Here is a 24,367-nt window from a genome sequence, read left to right as displayed (position 1 = left end):
TTTGTGTAGCAAATGACTGGAAGTGTGAGCTGGTAATGGTGCAGCAAGGTCAATGGGGCATCTGGGACCTTGGTAAACAATAGGAGCAACAGTCTATCTGCTTAACTAATAACACTTAAGGACAGAGAAAGAAATCAAGGAATACTTAAGATGGAAATACTCAAACTCATTATTGGAATCAAATCAGTTACAAAGAATAACATAAAGATAGAAAACAATTGTTTAATTTGGTGAAAAAAGCAGAGAATAAAAAGTAAGAAAAATGAGCTTTGAAGACTCCCAGAAACAATTTACTACCTGCAGAAGTGATGGTCTTTGTTGTTCCTTTTCTGGGTCTCTGAAATTGAGTGGCTTTTTAGAAACATAAATTTCAAAGCTGAGGGATATTTAAACCATTACAGTATATACAAGCCCTAATATTATGTGGAGAATGTAATCAATTCTAACAGTGTAATAATTTCTTGAAATCACAGGTAGGTCAACAGAGTGCTCTGGAGTTTTTGAGACTGACAACAGAGTGGAATAAATTGCTGCATCTTCTCTGCACACTAATAACAACAATGAGTACATTATTTCCACAGCAAATTTGGGTCCTCTATATTTATTGAGAACAATTTCATATAATTATAACAGCAGTTCATTACTAAAGGTTATAAGCAAACGGGTATTAAATTGCTTACATTAACTTGACTTAGTAGTTACATATGATTCACATTTAGGTATGCAATAGCTGGCAATTAGAATTTCCTTCACTGGTCAACACACCACTCTGTTCTACAGGCTAATGATGATGCCAATTCTGGAACATGAATTACAAGCAAACCTGTGCAAGTCATTCTTCCCAAAATACTATCAGAGTCAAAAGCCAATTTACAGTCTAAAGGTTTGCAAATTATTTTAGTTTGAGTTTCAGGACAACTGTAAACAGGTCTGTTTAACACCGGTCAAAGTGTTGGCGGTTCCATAAAATGGCTCACAAAAGTGCTTTTAAGTTAATAGGTTGAATGCTGAGTGGGCAGTGGATTTGCCTCATGGCTTGCCATTTCTCCAGGTGCCTTGATATGAAATGAAATTAGTACACAATTAGAAGGAACTCTAAGTTAAGGGCAGCCACTATGGAGTTGCAGAGAGTAAACTAAAAACAGAAAAATGCAGCAAACTACTCAACAGGTCTAGAAGTGTATGTAGAGAGAGAAACAGAGTTAATATGCCAAATTCACCACCGCCAACAACATATAATGTACTGGGAGACAATAACATAACAGAGAGTCATGTTGGGATGGCTGTCCCTCTGCTGTGGATCTTATCCAGTGGCAGGCTGTGAGGTAGATTTTTGCCCATTCCATGTCAGCAGGCAGAAAATTTGCATGCTCCTAGGCCCTTTCATGAGTGATTTTATAGAGTGGCCATCATTTTCCTGATGAAGTGCTTATGCCCGAAACGTCAATTCTTCTGCTCCTCGGATGCTGCCTGATGTGCTGTGCTTTTCCAGCAACACACTCTCGACTCTGGTCTCCAGCATTTGCAGGCCTCACTTTCTCCTATTATTTTACCAATGGCAGAACAGCCTCCTGTTGCACAGTGAGGCCACCAGTTTCATCAGTTACATCAAACTGAAGGGACCCAGGGAGCACCATCAGGCAAAGATGGCCTGTGGGCAAAAAAGGCAGCCCAGTGGCACCATCAATATTCCCTGAGGGTTTCCATTCTGTTCCTCGATGCTTTAAATGTTTTACTTTAAATCTACTTTGCTGGAGGTGTTCCAAGATCTCCTATTTGCTTCAACAACTTCCAACTCTCCAGCAATGCTACTAAGACTTCAGAGTGTTTGGCCCGCAATCTGGGTAGGCAGCACCAGGAATCCACTTGCTGTCATTGAACAAACAGCCAGTTAGAAGATCATCAGTAGTAAATTTGTGCAGGCACAGGATGCACTGTTTGCCCTGACATTGGGAGCGGAAAGGTTGCAGGAAAATTCAACCCAACATTTCAGGCCGACACATTTTCATCAGGATTGACAGATGTTTAAACAACCTCTGAGTGGATAAAGAGACCTCAAATCATGTATGGAGTTCTTTGAGGCAAGAGCACATTTTACTGGGAAAAAAATGTGGTAGCTGTTGTATAAATGCATTCTGAAAGGCGTTTAATAAGGTGGTGCTTTGTCGATATAATTAAGGCATTGGATAATAAAAGTCGTTAGCAGCATGAATGTTTTAAAAAAAAGACATAATCAGCAAGTCAGACAGCATTTGATGATTGAAAAACAGAGTTGTTTCAGGTCATTAACCTTTGAATCGAGCATTGGTTAAAGGACAGAAAAATACCCACTCATGTTCAATGGATGCGTACAACTTTCCATTCTTGAAAATGTTCATTAACTTGTCCTCATCTAGATTTGGATATGTGGCACAAAATCAAAATCTGCAGAAGCAAAGGAATGCAAGTGCTGTAAGGAGGACATAAATAAGATAGAATGGGGAGATTAATGACAGATGAAATTTATTGAAGGAAAATGTGTAATGGAACATTTTAGGAGAAACAAAAAGAAAGGGAAACATTCAGCATACTTTAGAAGGAGCAGAAGATTAGTGAGGCTTGGTGAGTTCAGACACACAAAACTTTTAAATTAGGTGGGTTAATGCTAGATTGCAGTTATAATTTGTGATGAGTGCCCTACTCAGAAAGGATGTTAAGGTCAAAAATGCTGCAGTTATTGTTACTGCAACTGCAGGAGAGTACTCACTGCACATGCAGCAGCAGTGTCTGTAATGTCTCACAGCAGCAACTTTGCCTTTATTAAAGAATTGGCGCAAAAAAAAAGCTTTAAGGATATTATTAAGCTGGAAAGGGTTCAGAAGATATTTATCAGGATGTTGCTGGGTATGAAAGGTTTAAGTTAGAGAGCAAGGCTGGCTAGGCTGGGACGTTTTTCACTTGATTGTAGGAAGTTGAGAAGTGTCCTTTTGGAAGTTTATAAAATTATGAAGGGTGTAGATAGGGCTAATGGTATGTGTCTTTTCACTCAGATGGGGGATTTTAAGATTATTTTTGGGGCACATTTTAAGGTGAAAGATTTAAAACAGACATGAGGGGCAAATGTTTTACACAGAGGGTGGTTCGCGTGTGGAATGCACTTCCTGAGGAAGCGGTGGATGGGGGCACAGTTAGAAAAGACATTTGAATGAGAACATGAATAGGAAAGGTTTGGAGGAATATGGGCCAGGAGCAGGCAGGTGGGATTAGTTTAGCTTGACATTATGTTTGGCATGGATTGGTTGGACTGAGGAGTCTGTTTCTGTATGAATCTATGACTCTATAAAATCCTGAGATTGTGATTTGCTTACTGCCCCACTTCTGACTTCACACGAACTGACCTCTGTTCACTGCTGTGCTGCTGCGCTGTTCACTGTCCCTGGGATCAAGGGAAGAAGCTGGCTAGTGGGAGAGAGGCAGTGAGCAGTTTGGAGCAGAATAAACAGGGAAATACTAATCAGTGCACCGAATGGGGGGATGGGGGTAGGGAGTGTGGGAGGGTGTGGTGGGGGCTGCTGAGCATCGCTGGGGGAATGGGGGAGGTGGGGGTCACTGAGCGGTGCGGGTAGCAGGAGAGCTGACGCTGAGGATGCCAAGTGGAGTAAGATGAAGCAAGGAGCTGGGTGACATTAGTCAGAGTTCCTTGGGCGTCAGTGACATTGGACATGTGCATATGGACAGAGTTGGCTCTGGTTTCTGCCTTTAGGCACACATCAATGGTATTAGCAGTGCTGACCTACTCTGCCAGTTCAATAGCAAGAGACGCTCTGATATCAGAAAACTTCACATTCATATAGAACAATTCACAACCTCTGAATGTCGCAACCAATAATAGAAAGGTAGTGCCACAGGGGTAATGTGCTGGACAGATAATCCAGAGACCTGGGCTGCCCTGTGGAGATAGGAGTTCAAATCCCATCATAAATTTAATGCAATTTAAATTTAATTAATAAAAATCTGCCATCAAAAGCTGGTCTCAGCTGACCATTAGCTGTTAAAAAACCCATCTTGTTCACTAGTGTCCTTAAGGAAAGAAAATGCTGTTCTTACCCAGTCTGACTTAAATGTGACTCCTGACCAATAACAATGACCTATAAAGCTGCTCAGTTTCAAGAGCAGTGATGGATGGGCAATAATTTCTGCCCTTACCAGTAGCACTCACGTCCCATGAAGGAAGAAAAAAGCTGCCATAAACATCAAAATTACAATGATTAGATTATGATATTGATTGAGGGATAAATGTCGGCTGAGTCACCAACCATAGCTCCCAATTTTTTGAAACATTGCCATGGATTTGATTTTGTCTACCTGAGATGGGAGGAGAAAGTGAGGTCTGCAGATGCTGGAGATCAGAGCTGAAAATGTGTTGCTGGAAAAGCGCAGCAGGTCAGGCAGCATCCAGGGAACAGGAGAATCGACGTTTCGGGCATAAGCCCTTCTTCATTCCTGAAGAAGGGCTTATGCCCGAAACGTCGATTCTCCTGTTCCCTGGATGCTGCCTGACCTACCTGAGATGGGGCCAAACCTCACTCAAAAGACAACATATTACACCCTTCAGTAATACCTTAGTTTTTGTATTGAATTCCGAGACTGTGACTTGAACTTCTAAGCACAAAGGGAGACGTGCTACTGGCTGAACTACAGCTGCCACAGCAAATAAAGTGTGAAAAGATATAAGGGGCAAAATATTTTAATTATGAAACCTGGCATCTTTTCACTAGAATGAGAAAAAAACTGACACAATGTTAGAATTATGAGGTATGTTGATAAGCTAAGAAGTGGAAATACTTTCATTATTTAGTGTTAATCAATGTCAAATTGTTGCAGGAAGAAGGAAGGAGGGTATTATTTAATGTAAAGGTTTGTAAGGTTATAGAATTGCCGACTAGAAATTCTCAGGGAGGAGAATCTACACAATCTTATAAAAAGGAAGTAGTTAAATATTTGAAAAATAATTAAAAGGATATGATGAAAGCAGCAGAACCTGACTACATACATAGCCCTTTCAGAGACATAGAAGATTCATGACATTAGAGAGAACTTTCATTTCTGCTGTCTGTTTCATGGCTTCAAGATGTCCCAAAATGTTTTGCAACCAATTCAGTTCTTTAGAACTATAATGACTGTTGTATGGTAAAAGCATCCTACATCAATACAACAAAATGATTTTATGGATTGAAGGAACAGAAATCCAAAATTATTAGTAGCAAGTTATGAATTGTGATGTTATGTTGCAATTGCGATGAATACAACAAAAATGATACAGCATTTACAGAGTTACGCTGTGGTCTTAAGAAGTCATTGTCTTCATGCAAATTGATTGCCAATGTCTTTTTGAAAAGAGAGGAGAGTTAACTATTTCCATGAGTACATCATATGCAATTGATATCATTGACATAATTTATGTAATTGATTAGAGTGGGCTACCAAAGACTTTTTCATGTCGGCAGTATCCCTCTAACTGAAAGCAGCTGTGTTTTGCTGGAAAGCCAGTCAACATTCTGACTGTGTGGCTTTTTGTTGGACAGAATCACCACAAGCAGGTGAGCTCAATGCAAATATGTTGTACTCACTGACTGAAAAGACAAATCTTCATGGGACGATACATTCAGCACAATAGCTGCAAAAGCATTAATGACATGCAGTTTCTGGACTGCCTTACGATGCAGTTACATTCCAATAATGTAGAATTAACATTAGTTGAAAATGTGGATCCGTTTGTATTGTATTGAATCTACATTTTAAAGCATTGCTGTGAATTGCATTATTTTTATGTTGCTGTCTATGAGTTATTATCGGGAGACATCGTTTCCCTCAGTTGCGGGGGACAGACTATACAGGCCAAAGGCTGTATGAGATGGTACCAGAGTACTTTAACACACAGAGTACAATAGCACAAAGCTACTGAAGTTTTTGAGGTAAAATTGCCTATCAAACATTTGTGTTGCTATTGGGAGTGGTTCTGTTCTTGTTTTTTGTTTAGTTTTTCTTCTCCTTTTCGACTGAGTCCAAGGCTGATATTGATAGCAGCACATCGAAGTAAATTGTGCGTTTGTTCTTCTCTGTAACATTATAGGACGCAGAGTGCTGGTCATTTATCCTCTTTCCCATATGCACAGTGTCACAGAAGAGAAACGTCAGAGTATTAATGAATCAAGGGCTTCATGGTGAATTGATTAAAAATCTCAGAATGTAAAACATAGAAACCAGGGAAGGTAGAAAATTCTCTGTTAAGTGAACAAATATTTCCTGTGATAATACTTAGGATCGTGTGACAATTCAAATGAATAGAACCCTGTTAACAATATTCCATTAAAAACAATTAATTTAATGGTTATATGCACCATGGCAATTTTGAAGGATTCAGCTCCTATTCATGTTCCACTAAATTCATCATCAGCCCAATGTAAATTGCCGAGCACACAACTAATTGACGACAATGAAAAATGGTCTTGTCAAGTTGTTCTGATATGAATCCCCCCAGAAAAACCGCAGAGAGACTCAAAAACCAGACTAAACATCCATTTACAAAAATTGCTACTAACTAAAGATTGATGCTATCAATCGTTATGAACATCCTTCACTGCAGTGCTGCCTGGGATTCTACAAAGGAAGCGGTATGTGTTTCATATTGAAAGTAAATCATAAAGGAAATGGGTTTCAAAAAGATGAGGAAAAGCTTTAGAAGTGGTTAAATCAATACAGAATGCACCACAGGTAAATGCGTCTCAGAATTACTTACTTAATGTGGGGTTTGGCTTCCAATTTTCCTCTAAAGCTTTAAGACATATTAAAGCTCTGCAGCAGAATGTGAGAATATTTCTTTAGAGGAAAGAGGAACCTTCAAATGTCACACACTTGGGAATTGTTCTAAATGTGAAATTTGGGATTAAATAGTTGGATTGCAATTGAATGACTGTCCTTTAGAAATAAAATCTCTTCCTCAGCAGGTAACAGAATTCACATGTTTCTTAGCATTTCAGATGTAGGAGAGTGTATGACCTGAGCTGTAGGGAGAAATAGTGAGCACTTATATCACATTTCATCAATCAGAACCACTTCAAATAGAATCACTTCTGTTTCTCTTGGCTGTTAGTGTTCTGGGATCCGTCCATTTTATACTGCGCACTTGCAATTGTAACCTTTATTTTCTTGTTATGGATCTTCCCTTATTGCTTAGAAAAAATTGTACAATTGAACAAATGAAGTATATTTTCTAGTTGAAATCAATAAAAGTTGCTTGGAGAAATGTGCAATAATTTTATAAGAATTCAAAAGATTTAGCAAATCCAAACATATCCTATGACTGCAGTAAACCTACAGTGTGTTTAGAGAGAGAGTTTCAGGTTCTTGATTCTGTGACATTGCAGGAATGGCAATACAATTCCAAGCCAGTATAATGCGTGGTTTGGAGGAGAACTTTTAAGTGATGGTGTACCCACACAAGTGCTGCTGCAGTCCTTCCATGTGATTTAGAAGCTAATGTGATTTAAAGGACACTTGGCAAATTGCCACAGTATCTTGTATGTGGTACATATTGCTGTCACTGTCTGCTGATGGTGGAGGGAGTGAACGTTTGGATGATGAGGCTGATCAAGCAGGCTACTGTTTCCTCGCTGGTGTCAAACTTCTTGAATGTTGGAGGTTCATCATGCAGGCAAGTGGAGAGTGAGTCTTCCATCATACTCCTGCCTTGTGCTTTTGGATGGTGGACAGGCTTTGGGGAATCAGAAGATGAGTTATCTGCTGCAGAATTTTTAACCTCTGACTTACTCTATAGCTACAATATTTAGTTGGCTAACCCAGTTAAGTGAATCAGTCAATAGTAAATCCCAGCGTGTTGACAATGAGGGATTCAATGATTGTAGTTTGACTGAACATCAAGGGCAGATATAGTTAGATTCTGTCTCGTTAGAGCTGGTCATTGCCTGGCACTCGTGTGGCCGAAATGTTACTAGTCACTTATCAGGCCAAACCTGAATGTAATTCAGGTCTCGTTGAACATGAGCATGAGCTGCACCAGCATCTGAGGAGTTATAACTGTACTGAGCACTAACAAACATCCTCACTCTGACCTTATATTCGAGGGTTCAGCTTAGGACACTATCCTGAGCAACTCCTGCAATCTTGTCCTGGGGCTGCAATGATCAGACTCCAATAAAAATAACCTTCTTTTGTACTAGGTATGACTCCAACAAGTGGAGAGGTTTTTTGCTAATTATCAACTTTAATTAAATTCAGTTTTGCTTGGGCTTCGAGATGCTACACTGAATGCTGCCTGTAGATCAAGAGAATGGTATTTGCCTGGATTGAATTTAATTTGTTTCAAACTTGACATACCTAGGCAGTTTTCCTAAGACAGGTAGATGCCGGTCTTGTAGACGTACTGGTGCAGCTTGGCTAGGGGTATGGCTACTGCTGGCCGAGCACAAGTCTTAAGTGCTATGTTAGGATGTGCTTAGGATCTTCAGGCAATTCTTGATATCACATGGAATGCACCAAATTGAATGAAGATGCATCTATAATGATGAAGACCTCAGGAGGATGCCTGGATCTTTTCATCCACTCAGCAATGCTGGCTGAAGTTGGTTACAAATCAGCTTTGACTTTCACATGGGCTTTGGTATAATCACTAAGTAATATGTATAACTGCACACTTAAGGTCTTAATTATATACAAAGAACAAAGAATAATATGGCACAGGACCAGGTCCTTCAGCCCTCCAAGCCTGTGCTGGCACATTTTGCCCTTCCATACTAAAACTATCTTTACTTACAGGATCAGTATCTCTCTATTCCATGCCTAGTCATGTAATCATCCAGGTGCATCTTGAATGCTGATACTGTGACTGTTTCCACAACCTCTTCTGGCAACCTGTTCCACGCACTCACCACCCTTTTTGTGAAAAACTTGCCTCGCATATCTCTTTTAAACTCCCCCCTCCTTGCCTGCACCTTGAACCTGTGTCCCCTAGCACTTGACCTCTCCACTTGGGAAAAAGTCTCATATTTTTCATTCTATCCATGCCATACACAATCTTACAAACTTCTATCAGGTCACCCCACCCCTCAATCTCCTGCGTTCCAGTGAAAACAAACTTAGTCTTTCCGACCTTTCTTCATAGCTAAAATCCCCCATACCAGGCAACATCCTGGTAAACCTTTTCTGTAACCTATCCAAAGCACTCACATCCTTCTGGTAGTGTGGCGACCAGAACTGAAAACAATATTTAAAGTGTGTAAATAAACATTTCACACTATGACTGGATTACTGGCTGTATAAACCAGACCCTGGATTATATAAAGAGGTCTGTAATAACATGAATATTGATGCCTGATTATGTAAACAACATTCTTCATTGTTCAAAGGGAGCTTTCATTCATATAAATAGAACAAGTTTTTATCTTGATTAAATTCCCAAAGTTGAAACTGGGACTTCTGTAGAAATGAAATCTGAAATAGAGCAGCTGAGCAAATGGTTGCATAAATGATTTACCTTATCATATAAGCAAGACTTCTAACTATGCAAATGACAATTCTGACCACATGAAGACTACTTGTGACTGTAAAATGAATTCTGGGACATATGAACATGAAAACTGCTGGCAGTGAATGTCTAACCTTAAAATTAAAGCTGTTACACGTTGATACATTGTCTTGCACAAGTGAAAATCACATAATCACGTGAATGTATCCTTTTTAATAAAGGATGGATTCATAAACAGGAATATTAATTGTAAATATTACGGTTAATTGTGTGAACATAGCTCCTGTATATGTAACTACAGCTGCTAATTATTTAAGTAGTACTCTGATCATGTAAACAACACTCTTAATAGTGTAAACTGAGCTCCTGATTGCGTGACAAGTGTGCCTGACTTATGTAAGCAGGACTCGTAGCTGCTCAGAGAGAACTCTTAATCTTAGAAATACTGCTTGCAACTGTGTGAATTAGGATCGCATTTATGTAGACAACATAGTATTCATGGCACACGAACAGACCCTTCAGTTCACCAGGTTCATGTTGATATTTATGTGCATTATAAAGCTTCTACTGACTCTAACTCTTGTCAACATATCCTTGCGTATGTACCTATTGATTGTAAATATAACTCCTAATGATGCAAACAATATTCCTCTTCAGATAAATAGGACTTTTGATCACAGAAAGAGTACCTGATTATGGAAGGAAAGTTCCTGATCATGTAATTTGATTTCCTGACTGAGCAAATAGAGCACCAATTAAGCGAACAGGGTAACTGGACTTGTATGCATGATTTCTCAATTGGTTCCCAATCATGTAAATGCAACTTCATTCCTGTAAATGCTGCTCCTGATTGTAATATGACTCCTTGCTGTGCAATGGCAATCCTGTCAATCAGATTCCTTCTTACCTAAATGAGACTTGCAGATCAAGTGGATGTTACAACTGGTTGTAAAGACACATTGCTTTATCCTGTGAAGAAATGACCTAATTGTACAAGCAAAGTATAACTGATGCTCTTGGTTACGTGAATAGTTTTGCTAGATGTGCATCTGAAATATGATTCATACAGACTCTTAGCAGATTTAAATAAATACACCTTATGGGCATGTGCAGTCCATGTTGAAATGTGAAAACTTACTACATAAAAACAGTAATTTTGACTTTGCATGATTGTGTAAAACAAGCAATAGGCCCATTTTGTATCTCATCCAATTTTCATTTCAGGACAGCAATGAAACGAGCTGACCAATTTTAGAGTTGTACTTTTGATGTTATCAAATAAAGCCCAAGTTACACCAAAATGATTGGAGTAACCAAACTGAATTCTTAGCATTGTGAATGAGGCTCCTGATTGTGTAATCAAATCCCAAATTATCTAAATATTACTTCAGCTGCGACAAGGAGCGCTGTAGTACTTCTGCCTTTTAGTTTTCCTTCATTTTCATGTGGCTTTCTTCAGTTTACGTTTTCTCTGGCTTACTTGATTAGGTGTTTCCTTGGCATAATGAACTTTGTGTATCATAATGACCAACTGATATTTAAATTTAATACTTTTAGCCTTCTAATAATAAAGCTGTACTGAATGATTTAGTTCGCCTGCTGTAGGTAAAGTGATAATTTTGTTTGATCTCACTGATGCTTGAAGCTGCACTGAGTTGATTGCCAATGATAAACCAAAGCAGCAGTAATTATCCTAGAAAGGGAATACAACTCACTTAGTCAGGCAAAGTGAAGGGAATTGGGAGCAATTTCATTCTAATTATCATCAGGCTCATCTGTTTCAGTTGCAGCTAACTCCTATTTATGTAGACATGAGCTTGAAATTACCAGCCAATGCACACAGCACGTTATTTAATCTCTTCACTTTGTGTGTGGAATTTACATAAGGCAGCAGCCTCCTTAATAAATACTTCATGACTATAGTATGGGAAGCATCAGTATTCACTGTGCAGCCTGAAGTAACCAAAAACAGTCATAATCCGTATTGAAATTGTACCATGCTTTTTGCATCTCTACCATCAGTGGTCCATATCAAAATGAAATATCACAGAATCCCTACAGTGTGGAAGCAGGCCATTCAGCCCAAATATAGTATTTGGTCTCCATTTTTAATATATCCCTATTTTTTATGTATCCTCAAAATTGAGATTGGTAGAACGAACGCAAATATCTTTTCCTATTAGTCCTCCAACTAGGCCCTAATTACCATAGCTCTCACCAAAGAAAGGTTCATCAGCAATATAAACCTCACTGTAAGAAAGTGTAAACTCGTCAGTGGTAACTGTCCCTGCTGTCTGCATTGGCAGTGATAAATTAAGGCAGTAGCACTTGCCATAGGAGCCCATATAATTTTCATACAGAATTGGGCAATTACCTACATATCCACTAGTACTGGTCTGCGCTTATATTACAGGACACTGAATGATATGATTCATTTACAGTATGACTGGCATTATGATTCCTAAACAAAGCAGAATATTTGCCCAAATGATTGCATAATAACAAGTTGATTTTTGGTTTCATTGATTCCAATATAAAATAGTCAAGGATCTGTAAAGTCAGTTGTTGTAATGAATTTTAAAAGCCATTTATTAAATGTGACAAATTGGTGAAAATTGAAAAAAAAAATGAATCCTTAAAAGCTCCGCTAAGTTCAGAAAAAGCAAGTGAAGAAAGCATGATCTCCTCCACATTTTGTTAACTTGATGTATTGCAATTACACAGTTCTTCCTAGAGGATTTTCATTACCTGTTTGATGCTCTGTAACTACAGAGCTAAAAAAAATTAAAGCTTCCAATTCACTAAGGAAACTTCAGACTAAGGATGTCCAACAACCTGCTTTGAAAACTTTGTTCATATTTCGGTAGCGGTGACACAGTCCACTGCAGCAATTGAGATCATCCACAACACGCTAATATAATCAAAATCATGCTATGTCAACCAAGCAACAAAAATCTAAGTTTGTCCTGTCTCTCAATGTTTATGATTAAAAGTTTCATGATCTCAATTTACATTTTTGCTAGCAGCTAATAATTTATTTCTCAGGTCCTACTCAATTTGTGCAGGACAAGGCATAACCACCAATCATGGCGTAATGAAAATGAGGGATTCTCAAGAGTTCAGATTTGAAGGAGCCAATGATTTTGAAGGGTGATAGAACTGGAGAAAGATATTGAGACAGGGACGGTGAAACCAGGGAGGACATTGTGAACAAGAAGGTGAGTTTTTAAATTGTAATGTTTGAAGAATGAGAGTCAGTTTTAGTTAGCTAGCACAGGGGCAATGGTGAATGGTTATTGCCCACCCCTGTGTAGAATTGGGTGAAAGAGACATAGAAGACCACATGGAGACCCTATCAACTTCCTACCTGCACTCTGACCAAGGCTGGGCCAGGAAAATTTCTAATGTTCTCCTGCCACCATTCATTTGTGCCTGGGTCCCTTTTCGATCCTAGGTTGGTTGGGGGTTGTAATACCAGCAGCAACCATTTTCCTGGTGGCACTGCTGAGTACCAAGCTGTTGCTAGCTCAGATTTGCTACCAGCTCTTGGCAGGTAGCACATCATTCCTGGGATTCTTCATCGTTACCCCTGTGGCACTACCTTCATCGTAGTGTTAGGTTCACTTTTGGCCTAGTAGGTGCCTAACTACAAGCTCGTAATTTGGTGGGTCTTCCCTAAAAGAGGCAATGCTGACCTCCTGTCATCTCTCTTACTAGCAGTAAAGATCCCTGTTGCCTCTATTCAAACCAGCTCAGTGTTTTTAACATTAAAGTAAAATTGAAGAGCTTATCATTTGTTGTTGAGGATCCAGTGACATTGACAGAGGGCTATTGTAATTGCAATGGGACATTTACAGGATGCAGAGCTGGGCTGAGAAGTGGAGTTCAACCTGGAAAAGTGTGAAGGGTAGTTAGATAATCAGATTTGCTGGTGGTTTTGCAGAGGAGGACAGTGGTGACTTTGCTTTCAATAAACAGTGTTTTAGCCATGAACTGAGTTAGCCTTTGATCATTGACCTCAGCATTCAGAGCACAACATTGCCAGGACTTTATTGTCTTTGCTCGCTACCTAACAGATATGAAAATCTGCAGTTTAAAGATTTCAATCTCAAACCAATGATGAAAGATAATCCAGGGCCACTTAAGTGGCATTCAAATTCCACAACCTTCAACTTCTTATCTACTGTCGATCAGAAATGTCCATGTATCACATTTGTTCCATCATTACTAAGGCATGCACACTGCCCAATGTGAATTGATCTTTGGATTCAATTGTTTTAATAAGAAAGCAATGGGTAATTTGTTAGATTGTTCTTCTCGAGTTATGGAGAAATAATCTTTTATTGATTTTCGAATCAAAACTAGCCAGGAATTTTATCAGTTCAACTCAGTAAAAATTGATTTACTTGATTAGGGTAGATTAAAACAGCCTTTCATCTCATGAAATATATGCCATGATGGTCACCTCTGTGTCAATCATTGTCTAGTGTAGTTCAGGAACCTCATTCTGGAATGGCAGCCAATGCCACACTTGCTACAGAGGAACACAGTGGGCTGAGAAGATATACTTTCATTAACTTCTGTTTTCTCTGGGCTCAATTCCCAGTCATTGAGATTTTTGCATCTGCTCACTCTTCCAATGCCCTTCCAAACAGTCAGCTTCCAGAGATCACAGCCATCAGTATCTGCCTCGGAGTGTCAGTGTCTGCCAACTTAGTATCTTAGATGCAGGTATCCTTGTTGAGGAGGTATAGATGGTCAGGCCATCATGACCCAGTAGTCAGTTCATTGCACTACAGGTCTTTGGGTATAAGGCTGTCATCCATCTGATGTATTAGCCATCATCAGTTTAGCAATGAGTGCATACTAGTAGAATTATTCTGCACCAGGACGTCTGAGTTGCTGACCTTGTTTATGAAAGAAAAGTCAAGGTTACATCTGAGACAGCAAAAATGGAAACTGCTCAGCCTTTTCTCCTGCATAATGTAAATGTTGGTTGGGTGCAGAGGACTGTATTGAGGATACAGGATTGGTAGACTTGCAGATTGATGTTAAGTGAGGTTGCTGCTGTGCCACATTCTCTTGGACTTGGCCGCATTTTTTACGATGCTTGGGCTGAATCATCATCAAAAGCAGAAACTCCTGGAATTGCCTGTCATCCAGCATTATGAGAGTACCTTTTTATATGGACTGTAGGCACTTCAAAAAAAGACAGACCACCAGCTTCTGAAAGGCAAGTAAGAATGGGCAATAAATGATGATCTTTCCTGTCCAAAGAATGAACAACAATAGTACTGGGTTACTTGATTTCCATTTTAACACAGGCTAATGATTTACATAATTCCTCTTGAAAAGCAAAAGAATTAGGGGCAGAAGTAGTTTCTGAGGCCCTTTGAGCCTGCAGTGCCTCAGTAAAATCATGGCTGATCTGCCTCAGTTCCACTTTTACTTTCCACTCCTCAGATTCCTTGATTCCCCGAGACCAGTGAACTTTTCCAATCTTAAATATGCACAAGATGCTCAAAGAGCCAGTGCAATTATGATGGACCAGGTGACCTCCTTCTGCACTGTAACAATCATCTGATTCTGTGAGTATCCACAATCCTCTGGTGCCCCAAAGATTCACAACCCCTGAATGGAGAAATTTCTCCTCAGTCCTAAATGACTGGCTCCTTATCCTGACGCAGTGCCCCGTGTTCAAAGTTCTACTCCCAAGGGAAACAATCTCTCAGTAACCACTATGTTGAGCTCCCTTGAGAATGTTGCATGCTTGAATAAGTTTACCTCTTATGCCTCTGAACTTCAGAGACGAGTGGTCCAATTTATTTATTCTTCCCATCACAGGAACCAAACCACTGAACCTACAACCTTTCTTAGGTAAGGAGACAAAATTGCATACACTATCCCAAGAGTAGTCTTTAAAAAAGTCCTGTATTATTATATTAAGACATCCCTGCTCTTGTAGCCTAGTCTGTTTGCAATAAGGTTCATTTACCTTTCTAATATCTTGCTTTGCCTGCATTTCAAAAATCTCCATATTATCGCGGGGGGGATGTTAGCTCACATGATTGGTCTGTTTTGTAAGACAGGTCATTTTCATTTATAGTGGATAACAGGTAGTGTTATTTCTACAAGTTCTTGCATACTGGTACACAAAATATTCGTACGTTTATTGCAGAGCATTCATCAGTATGATTCTCATATTTCTGAGAGCTTTAGCTTCACAATTGCGCTGCATTTCAACACACTGTCCTAACTGATTTTCATAAGCTAACAATGCATAGCCTGCGTAATGTCCCTGTCTTATGAATACTACTCCATATAAATGCTCATTCATTACCAAATGATGGTGATGAGATTTCATATTTCAGAAAGTAATGATCCATATCATTCTACATTGGCACAAATTATATATTCAAAAATAAATTAATTGGCATTCTAGTAAACATAATGTTCAATCCGTTACATTGTTAGATCCCAGTAGTTTGGAATATTTGACATTTCAGCATAATCCAAACATTTTTTTTAATTAATGCCAAAGTCAAAATGCAGAAACCTTCCAGTTTGCTTGTCCATCCTTTAATTGAGAAAGTTTAAATGAGGGTTTGCTAATGGATTAATCTTTGTTACCAAAATGCTGAAATCTGAAACTTGCAAAGTATTCCCAAGTTGACAATGCTGAAATTGATAACACATACGAAACAGAAGGTGATGCCAGGAGTTGCAGTTAAAAACAATTTGCTTTTACGTAACACATTATGTTAATTGGGTGAGCTAATGGCTTTAGGAGGAGGCTTTGTTGGGGCAAGTGGTCTGCTTCTTTGCACTAAACATTATGTAAAACTGTGTAATTATCAGAAGCAAAAGAAAGCAGTTTGCAAGCTATTAATTAGTTGGCCTTGGTAAGGCTATCAAAGCAAAATATCAGAATTAGTACACCAGGAAAAATGTGCAAAGTTAAACTGCAACACTGTAATATTTCTGGTATTCCTCGTTGTAATAATTGCTCCCATTGAGCCCAAAAAGAATGGGGAGCTACTTCCACAAAATGTAGTGCAGTCATATCTGGGATTAGGATAGACTTACCCAATGGGCAATACTGAACTACTTTCCTTCTACTTACAGGAGAGCCATGAAAACATAATACTTTTGATGCAAGTCTCAATGATGTTTGCAGCAGTCAGTAAAATACTGAACCGTGGGGTCAAAATGACTGAAAATATTGAGAATCTGAAATAGAAAGCATAACATGTTGGAAACACTCGGTAGGACCATTAGCACTTGAAAAAACGAAAGCCAGCTTAATATTTTGACGAAAGATTCAATACCAAATCAAATCTCGCATAAAACATGTTCTTAATATTTGAAGATTTTAATGTCCCTGTGTGTATTTCTAACATCTTCTGTTATTATTACAAACCAAGTCCATAAATTAGCACCAGAACTTGGCAACCTTACCTGAAGGGCTACAAAAGTGATTGATGTGGAAAATGGAAAAAGTCACACTCGTGCTGTGGGAAGACAATGCAGAAGGAACTTTAAATTACAATTGGATTGTTGTATAGTTGAGCTGAAATACCAATGTGCTAACACCAACTACCAGAAGAATAAACATCTGGGAGAGAAATTCAGCTTACCATTATTCATTTTTCTCATGTACCTTTGCTATTAGACCTCTGAATTTTACATTGTAATTGTTCCCTTCCAAAACCCTGTTAGCACTGGAACATACAAATCTGGGTCCTGGGCATGGTCAGAACTTTGTCTAACCAATTGTCCTCAAAAGTGTCAGGAAATTTGCAATGTTTTTATTTTTGTGAACACAGGAAAAACAGAGTCTAATTTCTCAACCTATTGGTTGAAGTATGGTAGAACTCAGCTAAAGTGTCAATGATGGGGAGTTTCACAGAGGGTTTTGATATGTGAGCTCTCATGAATTATCCAACACAGTTCTCTGCCGCATGCTTCATTATGTACAAACCACCCATGTGCTGCCCCACTTGAGCTGTAATGCATTCACCAACAGCAGAGGTACACACACTGATGGGACCTTCTGGAATTTCTGGTGCCATATTTAAAGCAGAGCCATGCACCAGACCAAGTACTATCAGTAGGAACTGCCCTTCATACAAGAGGATGAAAAGGAAATACTGCTGAGGGCAGATAGTGACATGGGTGACACTTAATTGCAAATACAAGTGAACATTCATCAATGTGTTGCTATTTTACATCAACATCTGATCAACTTTCATTACAACTGCAACTGCAATAGTCAAGCTACTGAGGTTACCCGTCCTTAGCACCATACCAGTAAGGGAGTACTACTCTTTCCTTAATGCCTAGTGTAGCATAACATCTTCCCATTGTTCAGTCTGAGAACTTCACACGCTGGAAAGCCTTTGAAAGATTTAAAACATTAAATTTTATTGAACCAGAGCAAAAGTGTAGAAAATAAAACCAAAACAGCTGTACATGCTTCTGGGAATAAACAGGGACCATCAACAAATTTACGGTCAATGAGTGATCACTGCACCCAGCTCAAACATTGACAACCTGATGTCAATCAAATCATGAGTGATGTGTAGCTCCTGATGCTGCAATGTTCTATCATGCTGAAGGTGATGTTTTTCCTGCACACTGTTCTCATTTTCTTTCTGGGAAGACAGGATGCTCCCCTCCCAGTTCTCTAGTGTCCATCACATCCCCTCTTCGCACAGCATGCTAGGGTTATGTGGCAAGGCCGAGACTGATCTGCAAGCCCCTGGCCCAACTACACAAGCAGAGGAACGTCATCTTCAAAAGGCCTAACTTCTGCTCCACAATCATATTAGTTGAGGAAAGAGCTGCATTGTATTTACACACAGCCTCAGTCAAGGCATTATGTAACAGAGCCATTAACCATGGTTGTACAGAATAGGTCCCATTTCCAGTACCCATCCTTGTCAGGTATCTGGCTCTTGAAATGAAGCAGGGTCTTGAGAGTTCAGAAGGATATAGACATCATGGCAGACTTCTAAGATGGTACAATGATTACAGATTGCTTATGCATTGATGGAATGAAATACTTTTCTGTTGATGAAGGCTGCTCCTCTTGTGATGTGGCCCTGTCTATTGACGCTTGCACATTTGACAGTATCCTGCAGCAGAGAGAAGCCAATTTTGTTGGCAAGACATTTTGCCGAGGCTGGAACACTGAAGGAAATGGCACAGAGGGAATTGACTCTGGTGAAAAGATATCATCTCCCGTGCCCATATGAGACTTTGGTTTGTCTTTATAAATTGTGACCCACAGATAACACTTTTATGATTGCCTGTGATTGCTCTGCTTCACATAGATGACTATCATCCATTTGTAATGAGTAATGAAACAGTCAAGATTGCTTGTGACCTGGATTTGTATCCAACACAGTTGGGCACTACATGCATTTCACATGCACAATACTATGTCTACACTACAGATGTCTTTAATATGGATTGTGCAAGTGTCTGATTAATGCAATTGCCCCTTGAAGGACCTCACATCAGTCATAAATTGAGCTGCTCCTTCAGACAGAAATAAAACACTTACTTCACCCACTCAGGTGTAGTCACCACTATTTTCTATTTCCATGGCACTTCTGCAATTCGGACAATGTTATGTAACATTTAGAGAAGTTAAATTTGATACTTTTGTGAGTCAGGCAGATTCCAATCTGCCTAGCAATTGCTTTTATTTACAGGTTTTCACAATTATAAGCATACCTCCAGAAAGCCTGAAGGCAAGACAGGTCTCTTGCTATCTTGCCCTCTCTCCCTCTTTCTCTACCTGTGTAAGTGGAAGAAAACTGTCACTCAAAGACTCTGAAATGAAATACTTTTAATTGAAACCAAGGCCTAGGTCCAAATGATCAGCTACCAAACCAAGCATCTTCTGAAAAGAAATCCATAAGAAAGTAATTTAATTCCAGCTTTATCTTTTGGACTCCCAATCCTCAGAATTTGTTCTGTTTTATCCAAATTTTCCACTCATGATATTTCTGCAAAACTGTCTGTCATTCTGCCCTATTTATGAATGAAAATGTGCATGTTTGGATGTAAAGTCATATAGTTTAAGTTTGCATAGTAGTAATAAATAATATTTTGACATTTGTTAATGAATATACTTGTTTATAACAATGTTTTGTTTCATTGTTTATTCATGACATTCTTTGTGAGTTTCTTTTATCTTAGATAGTGCTCAAAGTCAGGGAAGTTAATGTACTCAGTGATTCAGTTGGTCATTTATACATTTGTGGTGGCTGATGGAATAGTGGTTACCAGCACACTCTTCCCATCAGGATCATGATACAGGTGTCTGCTGTGCTTGTTCTTTTAAGTGGTTGAAGTTGTAGGAATGGATGGCACTGGCAAAATAAAGCTTAAATTCCCTCTTTAGTATAGACAGGAATTTTGAAATAATATTTCTGGCATTCTTTAATCTGACCTCTATTTCTAGCTGGTTTAGGTTTTAGCTATTTCCTGTTTGCAGTTCCTCAATCTCTCAAATGGTTTCATCGTTAACTGAACTTATGAAATTGCTAAGGTGATCACAATCAATTATTAAACCAACGATTCAATTAAATATTAGCAGCATTAACAGCCAGCTATAGACTGTTTAGCAAAATTCCCGTGGCATGATATTCTTTGATGGTTCAAAACACTATTTCTCTGTAACCTTTAGATGACTTGGGCTTGTCCTATTTACAGCAATTCAACTTGTGTCCTTAAAAGGAAAGACATTTTTAAACACTACGGTACCTAAGTAACAAAATAATAGATGGGAGGTTCCCTAGAGCTTCAATTAGTTTTTAAGCTACTCAGTACTGTAACTAAGGAGAAATGAGACTCCCTTTTAAGAACTACTTTATTTTGTGAAGGTATTGCTGATACTTTAATGTTTCACAAACAAAGCACATCAAGTTCTAAAACACAGCCAAGTGTGTGCTCATACAAAGTTATTTAGAGATGGAAAATGTGTATTATGTATCATTTTAGCATTACATTGCATATGCAAGTAAGCATAACTCTAAAAAGAACAAATGAAGTAGCCATTACGCTAAAACTAGTCCATAGGGAAAACACACCACTTGAACGATTCATTAAATTTACATGGTTTTACTTTTGATAGCTGTATGGAGAAACTTATTTGTAAATAATACCACTCAGAGGCATATTAGAGTGTATTTCTAGAGTATCACCCTTTAAAGATTATGACACGTATGTAGACCAAAACTCAGATAGCCTGAAATAGCCACAATCAAGTTAACATCTTGATTGGGTCTGCATACCAATTGGCAACATGTAAAGCAATTTAAAGGCAAACTGTATTCCCTAAATGGGAGGATTACTAATTGTTAACAAGCACTGCAAATGTGCCAGATCGAACAGTTTAATTATTTTTCAGAGAGAGAAATCTCTAACCAAGACATAGCACAAAATTAGTCAATCAAGTTGTTCAGATAATTTCTACTGACAGTTTTAATTAATCATTGTCCTCCTTCATTCGTGTTTGCCAACATAATTACAAGCAATGTATTGCACATTGCTTAAAGTTACATAGTTCTGCTGAACATTTGTTTGAATTACATGAACATTTTCAATTTCCTTATTCTCTTTATGTTGCAGGGTGATTGTTATATCCTTTAATTTCTTGAGAGTTATCACCTGTACCATGTATTTTCATCTCTATAGGCAGTAGGCTGTACCTGATGTTTCTTCAGCCACTGACATAAAGAAGTTCTGTCAAACTCAAGTTGGTTGGACCACTAGCTTCCCCTAGGAACATCTCAGGTACCTTTAATAAGGAAGTTATGTTGTCTCATGTCGGCATGCCTCTGAAAGAGGAGGCTTTATCGCTTTAACCTCTTTAAAGTGAGCACTTGATTATTTGCTGCTCTGAAACTCATAGAATCCCTACAGTGTGGAAGCAGGCCATTCAGCCCATTGATTCCACACCAACCCTCTGAAAAGCATCCCACCCAGACCCACTCATCCTGCATTTCCAATGGCTAAGCTACATAGCCTGCACACTATGGTCAATTTGCATTACCAATCCACCTAACCTGCACACCAGAAACCAGAACATATGGAGGAAACCCATGCAGACACGGGGAGAATGTACGAACTCCACACAGACAGTCACGCAAGGCTGGAATTGAACCTGGGTCCCTGGCACTGTGAAGCAGTAGTGCTAACCATAGAATAACTGTGCCATTATTTTTATCCACATCTTCTGAAAGTGACCTTTTTCTGCTCTGAAACTGTGTCCCACTTCAGCAAATATTCTAGAAGTGACCTACCATTTCACAGGTATAACATTTTTTTGTCATGGGGGTACTGCTTTATTGTCCCACGGTGCTGACTTTAACTCTTAGTTTCTGCTGTTTGGTCTGGTCTTTGTTTCACTTGAGGGTAGAGTGCTTGCTTATTACAAAGTGGATAGATTCTGTTCGTCTCCTGGGATATGATTGTCTTTCTCCTCAGGATGTTTCTCTGAGTCTTCCTGACTTCTGTTTCCAGCACAATTTGCTTTCTCCAAAGTCAAATCTTTCTTGGACTGCAACAAATCTGACAAAGACTCATCAGTAATTGCAACAACAATTCTGTCTGATAAAAAAACAATTGCTTTCAAAACTCTGTGGTCTCAATTCTTCATTAATCTGTTTAGGTGGCTAATTAATTTATCAATGGATTTCAGTGGATGTCCAATTCTTCTGTTAATCTGTCTCAGGTTGAAGTACTTATCAAAGTCTATTAGGACCTCTTCATATATCTTTGCACCTTTTCTTTATAATTTTTGACATCATCTGTAGGATTTGTTGAGTACAATTGTGTATTTACTTGAGATTTAGTATTCAATTCTGAGGCAGTTCTATATTTTAAAAAATGTTTTCTCTAAGATTTTCAATCCAGTGTTCTTTTGGCTTTTCTTTAACAATAAATCCTGATAGAAATATTATTTCTCTTTTCTTTGTTTCTTAATGTGGTTCTTCATTGTTACTTAAAAGTTTAGTTTTTAAATCTGCTGCATTTTAATGCTATTAGTTTTATTTCAGATATTTCATGATTCAGTAATATATAAATACTTCTGACTTAAAAGCTTACAATTTTCTACTAATGCAAATGTATTTTAATTCTCGCCTTAATATCTTTAAAACATGAAACTCTATAATAGTAGTTATCACATTTCCTTGCTTGCAAGCTTTTGAACTATTTAAGCAATATATTATTTTCTAAAAGAGGTTTACATTCTGTTTTATAGAAATAGAGTAGAGTTTTCCTTCTCATAAAATTTCAAATTCTGCTAAATAGCAATTCACTATATTTGTAATGCTTGCTGGAGGGGTTTCCACTACTTCCAATTATCAAATTGTTGGGTTTTTTTGCCCTATGGGAGCTAAACAGTGGTTTCCTGCCTTCTGCAGCCTGGATGGAGGCTTCACCCTTCTTCAGGGGTACCATAGAAAAGTATCTGCATTTCATGATCTAAAACACAATGTGTGACTCCTTGCATTTTAAAAAAAACCTCCAGTGAGACTAATTGTTACACTCTTTCTAGCCTGCATTTTTTCCTATGCTTTTTACCAGCTTTGAAGTGAAGGTTTTCTTTAGAGATGCTGCTTTTGCTCTGCTTCTGTAAGTGGTGCATACAGCATCTCTGTTTATACACTTTCAGCAGCTGACTGAGTATCTGAGTCTTCTTAAAGGAATGACGTTCTAAAAGTGGTAAAATCATTTCTTTCCAGAAATATTTTTCTCCTGTACCAAATGGATTTTTTTCACTCTTGCTACTTTGAGCTACTTAGGTAACAACCCCAACACTAATCACCATGTTGTATGTTTCAGTACCAACCACAGGTGGCCTGTGGTTAGGCTAAAGTGCTACCACCAATCCTCCATTCTATGCTGACTCTAAGCTGCTATCTGGTTAGCAGTGGTAAAGGATAAACCGTTATTGAGTCTTGATGAGAAGAGGTACTTTTATTACTCAATATATAATTTATTGATGATAGCAATGGATACAAGTTGTAGTGATTACCTAGAAATAATTGTAAAGATGATAAGGATGACGCATCTATTTCCATTGTAATTTCCTATTAGATTTCCTTTTCTCCACCGAAAGACTGTATTTTATCATTAGATTGATTAGAATTCAATGCAGCTTTAGCAATTTCAGAACATTTCTTTATATAACATTGGCTGTAAAGTGGATAGTTTCCATTAACAAATCCTGTATGCATCTGAGATGAATGCTACATTGGAGCTTCAGTAATCCTCTAACACCAAATATATGATGTGCAGCTACATAACAATAGTTGTCACATGACAATCAGGAAACTCTGCAACTGTAAAGTATAAATGGTAGGGCAAAAGAATAATTTAAAAACAACATTAATTCACCTTCTTCCATGAATTCACCTTCTTCCATGGTCAGCCATTCAATAGAAATTGTCCTTGCAATTAATTTTTCTTTGTGTAGTTGAAGACAAAAATGTTGGTACTGGAACTGAGGTTGGAATATTTGTGAGCTGCTTTGATGCTGTCTTCAGATAACATAGTCATAGTGAGTCAACCTGGAGCATGGTGAATAACTGTTTAAGAAACTGGTCATGAGTTAATAGTGCTGTACTCAACTAACAGTGGTTACAGAAAGAACTACATTTCACTGCGAAGGATAAAGGGTGAACAACATATTTTATAACCCCATGGGATTCTATTTCTTTTGCAAATGTTTGGCAAAAGAAACAAATAGATAAAATACATCCATCTTCATTGAATATTGGAAACCCATCATAGGAAGTAAAGCCATTAAACTATAATGTGAAC

General features: G+C 38.4%; 1 protein-coding gene across 8 annotated transcripts in view; it reads left to right on the top strand.

The window, feature by feature from the left end:
* LOC122560227 (protein phosphatase EYA1-like) overlaps nucleotides 1-24,367 on the top strand; it is a 270,247-nt gene that overhangs the window by 13,278 nt on the left and 232,602 nt on the right. For 2 of the 8 annotated variants that reach the window (XM_043710688.2, XM_087994798.1), the window contains exon 2: nucleotides 12,569-12,741. The exons of the other annotated variants lie outside the window; for them this stretch is intronic. The gene's annotated coding sequence lies outside the window, so the exon portion shown is untranslated. The remainder of the gene's footprint in view (nucleotides 1-12,568; nucleotides 12,742-24,367) is intronic. 8 annotated transcript variants of the gene reach the window in all.

Source organism: Chiloscyllium plagiosum, unplaced genomic scaffold (genome assembly GCF_037043375.1).
Source record: "Chiloscyllium plagiosum isolate Xiang-an unplaced genomic scaffold, Cpla_swu_hap1 HiC_scaffold_15, whole genome shotgun sequence".
NCBI lineage: Eukaryota > Metazoa > Chordata > Chondrichthyes > Orectolobiformes > Hemiscylliidae > Chiloscyllium > Chiloscyllium plagiosum.
This window is presented reverse-complemented; position numbering and strand designations above follow the sequence as displayed.